The 9,467-nt window shown below is 39.9% G+C and overlaps 1 non-coding gene across 1 annotated transcript; it reads right to left on the bottom strand.

Annotated features, from left to right (window-relative positions):
* Positions 1 to 1,017: 1,017 nt before the first annotated feature.
* Positions 1,018 to 1,121, bottom strand: LOC112760664 (small nucleolar RNA R71). Its single transcript, XR_003181094.1, has one exon. It is a non-coding gene; the product is annotated as a small nucleolar RNA R71 (small nucleolar RNA).
* Between the last annotated feature and the right edge of the window lie 8,346 nt (positions 1,122 to 9,467).

Raw genomic sequence — 9,467 nt, 5'->3', positions numbered from 1 at the left:
TTAGAATAGAAAGTGAATAGTATTGATACAAACAACTAACATCTCTGAAACCTTAGCTTTCTCAATCATATTATCTTGTTCATGCTCACTGTTTGTTTCTGTTTTGCCTTGTTTAGTTTCTGTTTATGTTCAAAAGCCTTCAAAATCCTAATTTGATTGTCTGACTAGATTAATCAACTGATTTTGCTTACTTAACTCGTTAATCCTCGTGGGATCGACCCTCATTTACCTAAGGTTACTACTTGATACGACCCAGTGCACTTGCCGGTGTTTTGTAGATTGTAAAAATTTGGCATCAAGTTTTTGGTGCCGTTAATGGGATTAATTGTGGATAACCAACTGACAATCAATTGATTACTTAGATTAGACCTTTTAAATTTTGTTTATTTACTGTTTTGCTTTTTATTTCCCCTCTGAGAATTCCCTTCGGTATTGTGAAGGGAGTTCCAATTTGATTTCCTTGTTGTTTTTGTCTATGCAGAAAAACAGGGATAAAGAACCGCTTCAGTACGATCCTGAAATTGAAAGAACTCTTCAACAGCAGAGAAAACAAGCTAGAAATCAATTCGTTGAAGAAGAGACAGAAGAAGTGGTTGAGGAAGAATTATCTGAGCCACATATGGCAGAGAATAATAATGCTAATCCACCAAGGAGAACTCTCGGATAATACATTAATCCTAATCCAGATAGTTGTAGAAGCAGTATCATTGCACTTACTGTCTGAGCCAACAATTTTGAATTGAAGCCACAACTTGTCATATTGGTTCAACAGAATTGCCAATTCAGTGGAAGCCCACAGGAGGATCCGAATTTGTTTATTTCTAACTTTCTGCAAATTTGTGATACGGTCAAGACAAATGGTGTCTCGGCTGAGGTTTATCGTTTGTTGCTCTTTCCTTTTACTGTAAGGGATCGGGCTAAGCAGTGGTTAGAGAATCAGCGCAAGGAGAGCATAGCTACATGGGAGGATTTGGTCACTAAGTTTCTAAACAAATTTTTCTACCACAGAGGCTTACTAAGCTCAGAACTGATATTCATACCTTCAGATAGCAAGAAGGAGAATCCCTATATGAAGATTGGGAGAGGCTTAAAGAGATGCTCAGAAAGTGCCCTGATGATATGTTTGCTGACTAGGTCCAGCTTCAGATATTTTATGATGGGATCACTCCCACCTCACGGATGGCACTGGACACTTCAACTGGAGGATCTTTATATATGAAGAAAACCATTGAGGAAGCACAAGAATTGATTAAGATGGTGGCCAACAATCAATATCTTCATGGAGTTAGGTGCTTTGGATACTCTATTAGCTCAAAATAAGATTATGTCCTAACAAATGAATGCAATTACTCAACACCTAGGAGGAATACAAGTCTCGGCAGTAAGCTCTCAAGAGAATTCTTATGGTATGAGTAATGGATTTTCTGAAGGTAAAGGAATGGAGTATGGACAATCCTCTCTAGAGCAAGTGAATTAAATGGGCAATCCTTTAAGACAACCTCAGAATGACCCCCTACTCTAACACCTTTACTCCTGGGTGGAGAAACCACGCAAACTTTGGGTGGGAAAACCAAAATCAGAGACCAAACCAGTTTAACAACACCCACTAACCCCATCAGTTTAATAACAACCAATAGAATACCTTTAGCCATCACAACACCAGTAACCTCTCTTTAAACCATTCCCACTGATGAGCGGATAATTTATACGCTTTTTGGCATTGTTTTTAGGTAGTTTTCAGTATGTTTTAATTACTTTTTAATATATTTTTATTAGTTTTTATTAAAAATTCACATTTCTGAACTTTACTATGAGTTTGTGTGTTTTTCTATGATTTCAGGTATTTTCTGGCTGAAATTGAGGGACCTGAGCAAAAATCTGATTCAGAGGTTGAAAAAGGACTGCAGATGCTGTTAGATTCTGACCTCCCTGCACTCTAAGTGAATTTTCTGGAGCTACAGATGCCCAATTGGAGTGCTCTCAATTGCGTTGGAAAGTAGACATCCTGGACTTTCCAGCAATATATAATAGTTCATACTTTTCCCGAGATTTGATGGCCCAAACTGGCGTTCCAAGTCAGCATAAAAATTCTGGCGTCAAAACGCCAGAATTGGCATAAAAGCTGGAGTTAAACGCCCAAACTAGCACCCAAGCTGGCGTTTAACTCCAAGAAAAGTCTCTACATGTGAAAGGTTCAATTCTCAGCCCAAGCACACACCAAGTGGACCCGGAAGTGGATTTCTGTATCATTTACTTATTTCTGTAAACCCTAGGTCACTAGTTCTCTATAAATAGGACCTTTTGCTATTGTATTTTCATCTTGGAATCTTTCAATCAATCTTTTAATCATGCTTTGATGATTGAACCCTCTTTGGGAGGCTGGCCTCACGGCCATGCCTAGACCTTTTGTTCTTATGTATTTTCAACGGTGGAGTTTCTACACACCATAGATTAAGGTGTGGAGCTCTGCTGTTCTTCATGAATTAATGCAAAGTACTATTGTTTTTCTATTCAACTCAAGCCTATTTCTTCTCTAAGATATTCATTCGCACTCAAAAACATGATGAATGTGATGATTATGTGACACTCATCACCATTCTCACCTATGAACGCGTGCCTGACAACCAATTCCGATCTACATGCAAACAAGCTTGAATGTGTATCTCTTGGGTTTCTAATCTAAGATTAAAACCTTCGTGGTATAGGCTAGAATTATTGGAAGCCATTCCTGAGATCTGAAAAGTATAAACCTTATCTGTGGTATTCCGAGTAGGATCTGGGAAGGGATGACTGTGACGAGCTTCAAACTCGCGAGTGTTGGGGCGTAGTGACAGACGTAAAAGGATCAATGGATCCTATTCCAACATGATCGAGAACCGACAGATGATTAGCCGTGCAGTGACAGCGCATTTGGACCATTTTCACTGAGAGGACGGGAGGTAGCCATTGACAACGGTGAAAGCCAACATACAGCTTGCCATGGAAAGGAGTATGAATGATTGAATGAAGGCAATAGGAAAGCAGAGATTCAGAAGGAACAAAGCATCTTCATGCGCTTATCTGAAATTCTCACCAATGAATCACATAAGTATCTCTATCTTATTTTCTGTTTTATTCATCTTTTAATTATCAATTCTCCATAACCATTTAAATCTGCCTGACTGAGATTTACAAGATGACCATAGCTTGCTTCAAGCCGACAATCTCCGTGGGATCGAACCTTACTCACATAAGGTTTATTACTTGGAAGACCCAGTGCACTTGCTGGTCAGCTGCACGGAGTTGTGTGAAAAGTGTGCGATCACAATTCCGTGTACCAAGTTTTTGGTGTCATTGCCGGGGATTGTTCGAGTTTGGACAACTGACGGTTCATCTTGTTGCTTAGATTAGGTAACTTTGTTTTATTTTTATTCTTCAGAATTTTTAAGAATGAATTCTAGAGTTTCAGATGATGTTTTTATCATCACAAAAGCTGATTGATTCTCATCAATTTGGCTGTTGTATGTAATATCCTGCTGAAGCTTGGCTAGCCATGTCTAATCTTTTTAGACTGAAGCTTTAGACTAACATTGCATGATTCTTGGAATTCTTATTAAGAATTTTGAAATCTTTATTTTCTTTTCCAATTAATTTTTGAAAAATTACAAAAAAAATTTATAAAATCATAAAACCAAAAATAATCTATGTTTCCTGTTTGAGTCCAGTGTCAATTTTTAAGTTTGGTGTCCTGCATGTTTTATTTAATTTCTTGCAATTTTCGAATATATGCATTATGTTCTTCATTAATCTTCAAGTTATTCTTGATGATTTCCTTGCTCTGATCTTTAAATTCTCTTGTCTTGTGTGTTTTGTTGTTTTTCATATGCATTCTCAATTTGTTAGTATCTCTAATATGAAAATTTATAAGTTTGGTGTCTTGCATGCATTATTTGTTTTGATCTTGATTTTTCATGATTAGTTTCATTTTATTGTTTCTCATCATTAAAAATTCAAAAATTTTCAAAATTATGTCTTTTCAAGTCAATAATACAGAGAATTGAAGATTCAGAACATGCAGCAGAGGAATTACACAGAAAAAGTTGGGCATTCAAAATGCCCAGTGAGGAAGGAAAACTGGCATTTAAACGCCAGCCAGGGTACCTGGCTGGGCGTTAAACGCCCAAAAGGGTAATATTTTGGGCGTTAAACTCCAGAATGGATACCATTCTGGGCGTTTAAAGCCAGGATGGCACATGAGGGAAGATTTTGTTTTCAATTCAAATCTTTTTCAAATTTTCATAATTTTTCAAAATCAAATCTTTTTCAGATCATATCTTTTCAATCATATCTTTTCAAAATCAAATTCTTTCCATTTTTTTAGTATTTTCGAAAATCCTTGCTACAATTAATGATTTAATTCAAAATTTTCAAGTTGTTACTTGCCTATTAAGAAATGATCAAATTTTAAATTCTAGAATCATGTCTTTCAATTTCTTGTTAGTCAAGTAATCAACTTTAATTTTAAAAATTTCTTTTAAATTGATTTTCAATCATATCTTCTCAATCACATCTTTTTCAAAATAATTTTCAATCATATCTTTTTTTTTTTGTTTCTGATTTCAAAATCTTTTTCAAAATCACTTAACACTTTCTCAATTTTAATTTTCGAAAATCATCAATCAATTTTTTTCAAAATTTCTTTTAATTATTTAAAAATCTTTCAAAATTTAATTTCAAAAAATTCTTTTCCCCTTTCTCTCCTTCTTCTATTTAAGGGACTAGCACTCTTCCTCAATGTGCAATTCGGACTCCCTCTCTCTATAAGTTTGAATTCTCTCCTTTCTACCTCCTCTTTCTATTCTTCTTTTCCTCTGACATCTTAAGGAATCTATATACTGTGACATAGAGGATTTCATACTTTCTTCTTCTCTCTTTCATATGAGCAGGAGCAAGGACAAAGGCATTCTTGTTGAAGCTGATCCTGAACCTGAAAGGACCTTGAAGAGAAAGCTAAGAGAAGCTAAAGCACAAGTCTCTGGAGAGGACCTAACAGAAATTTTCAAACAAGAAGAAGCCATGGCAGCCGAAAACAACAACAATGCCAACAATGCAGGGAAGGTGCTTGGTGACTTTACTGCACCTACTCCCGACTTCTATGGGAGAAGCATCTCTATCCCTGCCATTGGAGCAAACAACTTTGAGTTGACGCCTCAATTAGTTTCTCTAATGCAACAGAATTGCAAGTTTCATGGACTTCTATTAGAAGATCCTCATCAGTTCTTAGCTGAATTCTTGCAAATTTGTGACACTGTCAAGACCAATGGGGTTGACCCTGAGGTCTACAGACTTATGCTCTTCCCTTTTGCTGTAAGAGACAGAGCTAGGATATGGTTGGATTCACAACCTAAGGAAAGCATGAACTCTTGGGAAAAGCTGGTCAGTGCTTTTCTGGCCAAATTCTTTCCACCTCAAAAATTGAGTAAGCTAAGAGTGGAGGTTCAGACTTTCAGACAGAAGGAAGGTGAATCCCTCTATGAAGCTTGGGAAAGATACAAGCAATTGATCAGAAGGTGTCCTTCTGACATGTTTTCTGAATGGAGCATCATAGGTATTGTTCCGGGGGTTACCTGAAACTGGAGGTCAATCTCGGATGAGATCTTCTGTACTAGTCGGAGATGGCGTGTCCGGCTGGCTGGTGGCGGCCAGAGCTGTTGTGTCTGACTTGTTGGACTTGCTGCACTGCTGATCTTTGGTCACCGGAGGGTGGGGGGGTACCTGCAAGAGACTCCGATGCTTAAGTTAGCACGGGTATTACGTAGGTTTTTTGTAGAATTAGAGTATGAGTTATACCTGGGTGCTCCAGCGTATTTATAGTAGTTGTAGAGTGACATTTTTAGATAAGATAAGTTAGTTATCTTATCTTATCTTATCTTTTGGCGAGGTCAGCTTATCTTCAATGGAACCACCCTTATCTCTATAGGCTTGGACTGCCTTTGGATCTGGGTTGTATTCCTTGAGTTGGGCCTATTTTTCGGGCTTTCCTGTCGATTTGGCCGAGTTCTTTTGGGAAGAGGTCGGATAGTCTGACCTAAAGAGGTCGTTCGCTTTGTTGCCGATCATCCCGGGTCGGATAGCTCGACCCAGGGTATGAACAGTGCCCCTGCTCGAGCTCGGTCTTTCTTTTGGAGGTCGAGTCTTGGTTTTAGGACTTCGATCCTTCTCGGGTGAATCCGAACTCGAGTATTTTGTCGACTTCCTCTTTTGTAGAACCTTTTTGAATGTAGAACATTTTCCTCTAAAAGCGCGCGCTTTTGTATTAGCGCCTTGTTATGGGGAACGTGCGAGGGTTTAATGCCCCAATTAATTTGGCATTAATTGCCCCGTTTCCCTTAACTTTTTTATTTTTGAACTTTACACTCAGGAAACGGTTTCTCTTCTTCACTCTTTCTTCGTAACTTCTCCCTTTACTCTCTCGCTTTCTGTTTCTGGCTTGGAGTCCATAGCTCCTTCCTACGACGCTTGCTTTGTTGCTGTTTTCGTGGAAGAGGGGTGATTTTGGATTTCGCCTTCCGTTTTTCTGCTTTCTTTTGCAGCTTTTCTCCCATTTTTCAGGTTTGGTTCTTCTTCCTTCCTTCCTTTACGCCATTTATTTTGAGAAAGTTTTGATTTTGGTTGGAGAAAGTTTGGATCTTTTTGCCTTTGCTTATGCCTGATCGTGGTGTGTTATGTAGTTTCTTTGCCTCTTTGCATGATTTTTCGCTTTTCCTGTTGCTTGCTATTTTTAGGGCTTCTGCCTGTTGTTAGTTCTTTTGGTTTCGAAGCTTTGAGTGATAATTTTGTTTGATCCTAAAAAAGGAAGTATCTTTGACGCTTTCTACTTGTCGTGCTTTGATGTTTGGGGATGCATGCTTGTTCTTTACTGATAGACTGTAGGAAGATAGTGGTTTTGATGACTTTCTGTGCTTTTTGCGTTTTGTCTTTCTCCTATGAAAATGCTCACTGTTTGAGGTCTTCTATTCTTGTTTGAGAGATGCTGGAATGTAAGCGGTAGTTTTTTCCTGAAACGGTGCTTTGTTACTGCCTCCAAAGGATGCCCCAGGACTTTGGTTTGAGTCTTGGGGTTTTCCTTTCCTTTTTGTTCTTCTGTATCATATTGGTCGAGTTGTTTCACCCTTTGTCCGAGATGCTTTTTAGTAATCCATTCTTCTTTTCTTATTGTAGGATTAGTTGGTCTCATGTCTTCTCGCAATAACGTTGTAGAGATGTCTTCCCAGGTTCCTGAGGGCATGGCCGATTGGGTGGACTCAATGGTTCTTATGTGTGTCTCTTTGGTTGATTCCGAGTTTTGTGCGTAGCTTAGGCAGTTTCATAGGGTCTGTAGTAGTGCAGGTGATGAAAAGAATTATGAACTTGTCCCTCCCTCTTCTGAAGAGAGAGTTTGTTTCTCTACTCGGGTTGTTAGAGATCGCCCTTATTTCTATGCTTATGACTTCTTCTTTGGTCAGCTGGGTATCACCCTCCCTTTTACTGAATTTGAGACCAACCTGTTATGGTCCTGTAATGTTGCTCCCTCTCAACTTCACCCTAATTCCTGGGGTTTCATGAAAATTTTTCAATTGTTGTGTGATGGTTTCGGTATTCCTGCCTCGCAATCTCTCTTCTTCTATCTATTTGTCTTGACGAAGCCTGGAATAGTAAAAAAGAAGGCAGCTTGGATCTCCTTTCGATCTTCCCAGGGGAAGAAGGTCTTCTCCATGTTTGACAAATCGTTTCGCGATTTTAAAAATTACTTTTTCAAGGTCCAAGCTGTTGAAGGAGCTTGGCCCTTTTTTCTGGATGAAAATGATGAGCCCGCCTTTCCCTTGGAATGGCAAAAAGATGTGAGAGTGTCCAGATACACGTGGGAGATGTTGGATGAAACTGAGCAAGCTTTTGTGACCGTCTTGGAAGAACACTGGGGTCAACCTCCCCATCTTGATACAAAGAAATTTTTAACCAATCCTTCTCTTCTTCAAACCGAGTTGGGTATTTTGCGTTCCTGATTTTCCCTTTATTATCTGTTTATATTGCTTGTAAATGCCTTTCCGACTTGCAGCTTAATTTCTTACTGTTGTGTTTTATTTGCAGAGGCAATGAAGAATAATGAATCTATGAAGGCTTTTAAAAGAGCACAGAAGGCGACTGCTGCTAAAAACATCTAGACCAAGGCGGCCGGGGAGGGATCTTCCCAAGTGCATGTGAAGCCGTCCATGCCGAGTTCTCCTGGGGCGAGGAAGGTGATCCCCACTCCCTGAGTTCGTCTGGCTGACCCTCCACCAACTTCTGGCGCTCCTTCTGGCGCTCCTTCCAATAAGAAACAAAAAACGGCTGAGCCTTTCAACTTTGATGCTCCCGACTTCAATGTGATCGAATTCGTGGATCAGCAAATCGGTCCCTACGGTGCTCTTCCTATGGACGATGTGTCTATCCTTCGCCATCTGGAATTTATGGCCCAAAACAGTATAAAAATGGCGTATATGGGGGCTGCTTTGTACCGAACTGCTCAGAATATTCCTCTCCATGCCACCAAAGAGTTTATGGAGGAGGCGAAGCAGGAGTTCGACCGGATGAAGGGCCTTAAAGAGGAGCTTGAGGTAAAGGTTGCCAAGTTAGAGAAGGATTTGGAGAACGAGAAGGCGAATTCTCTTGCTTTGGCAGCTTCTGTGCGGCTGGCAGAGGACACGGTACTGATGCATAAGGATAGCTACGTTACGTCTTATAGGGAGGTGATGCGTTTGAGGGGGGAGCTGGAGAGTGCCCGGGAAGATTACTCTGAGCTTCAGGGTCATCTCGTTGGCAGTGTGACTGCTGCTTACGAAAACCTGAAGGAACAAGTTCGGGTTATTGCTCCCGAGGCCGACCTTACCCTCTTCAGCCTGGATAACATTGTCAGGGATGGCAAGATTGTCCCTGATGACAAGGATGATGATGTTGAACCTCCCCCTGTGTCCTCTGCCAAAGTGTCGACTTCTTCAGCTCCTCCGATTGTAGCCGATCCGGATTGCCAGATTCTGAACCGTGAGGAAGGAACTGTGGATGCTGTGCCTATTCAGACTCGCCCTCCTTCTCCCCCTAATGATGCTGCCAAGAAGGCTCCCGATGTTTGCTGATTTCTCTCTGAACATTTGTGTAGCTGGTCCGGCTTGTGGGCTTTTAAACTCTTTATTGTTTTGTTAACTATTGACACTTTCTAGTCACTTGCCTAGCAACTTTTATTTTGGAAAACAAAGGTATCTTTCTAGCTTTTTGAGGTAGATTTTGGTGGCCTCTGAAGCTTTCTAACTTTTGTAGGTTATATCACGCTTTTTTGCATTTAACTTGGTATCTCTTCTGGTTTTTGAGTGTTGAAATCTTGCGGCTCGGCCTCTTTGGATTGCTTTGTACTTATTGTTTGTAGCTTGGATCCTTTGAGGTTGTGGTTGTGTGGGTCCAACTTGTTTTTCGGTTTT

This window comes from Arachis hypogaea, chromosome 16 (assembly GCF_003086295.3).
Source record: "Arachis hypogaea cultivar Tifrunner chromosome 16, arahy.Tifrunner.gnm2.J5K5, whole genome shotgun sequence".
Taxonomy (NCBI): Eukaryota; Viridiplantae; Streptophyta; class Magnoliopsida; order Fabales; family Fabaceae; genus Arachis; species Arachis hypogaea.
This window is presented reverse-complemented; position numbering and strand designations above follow the sequence as displayed.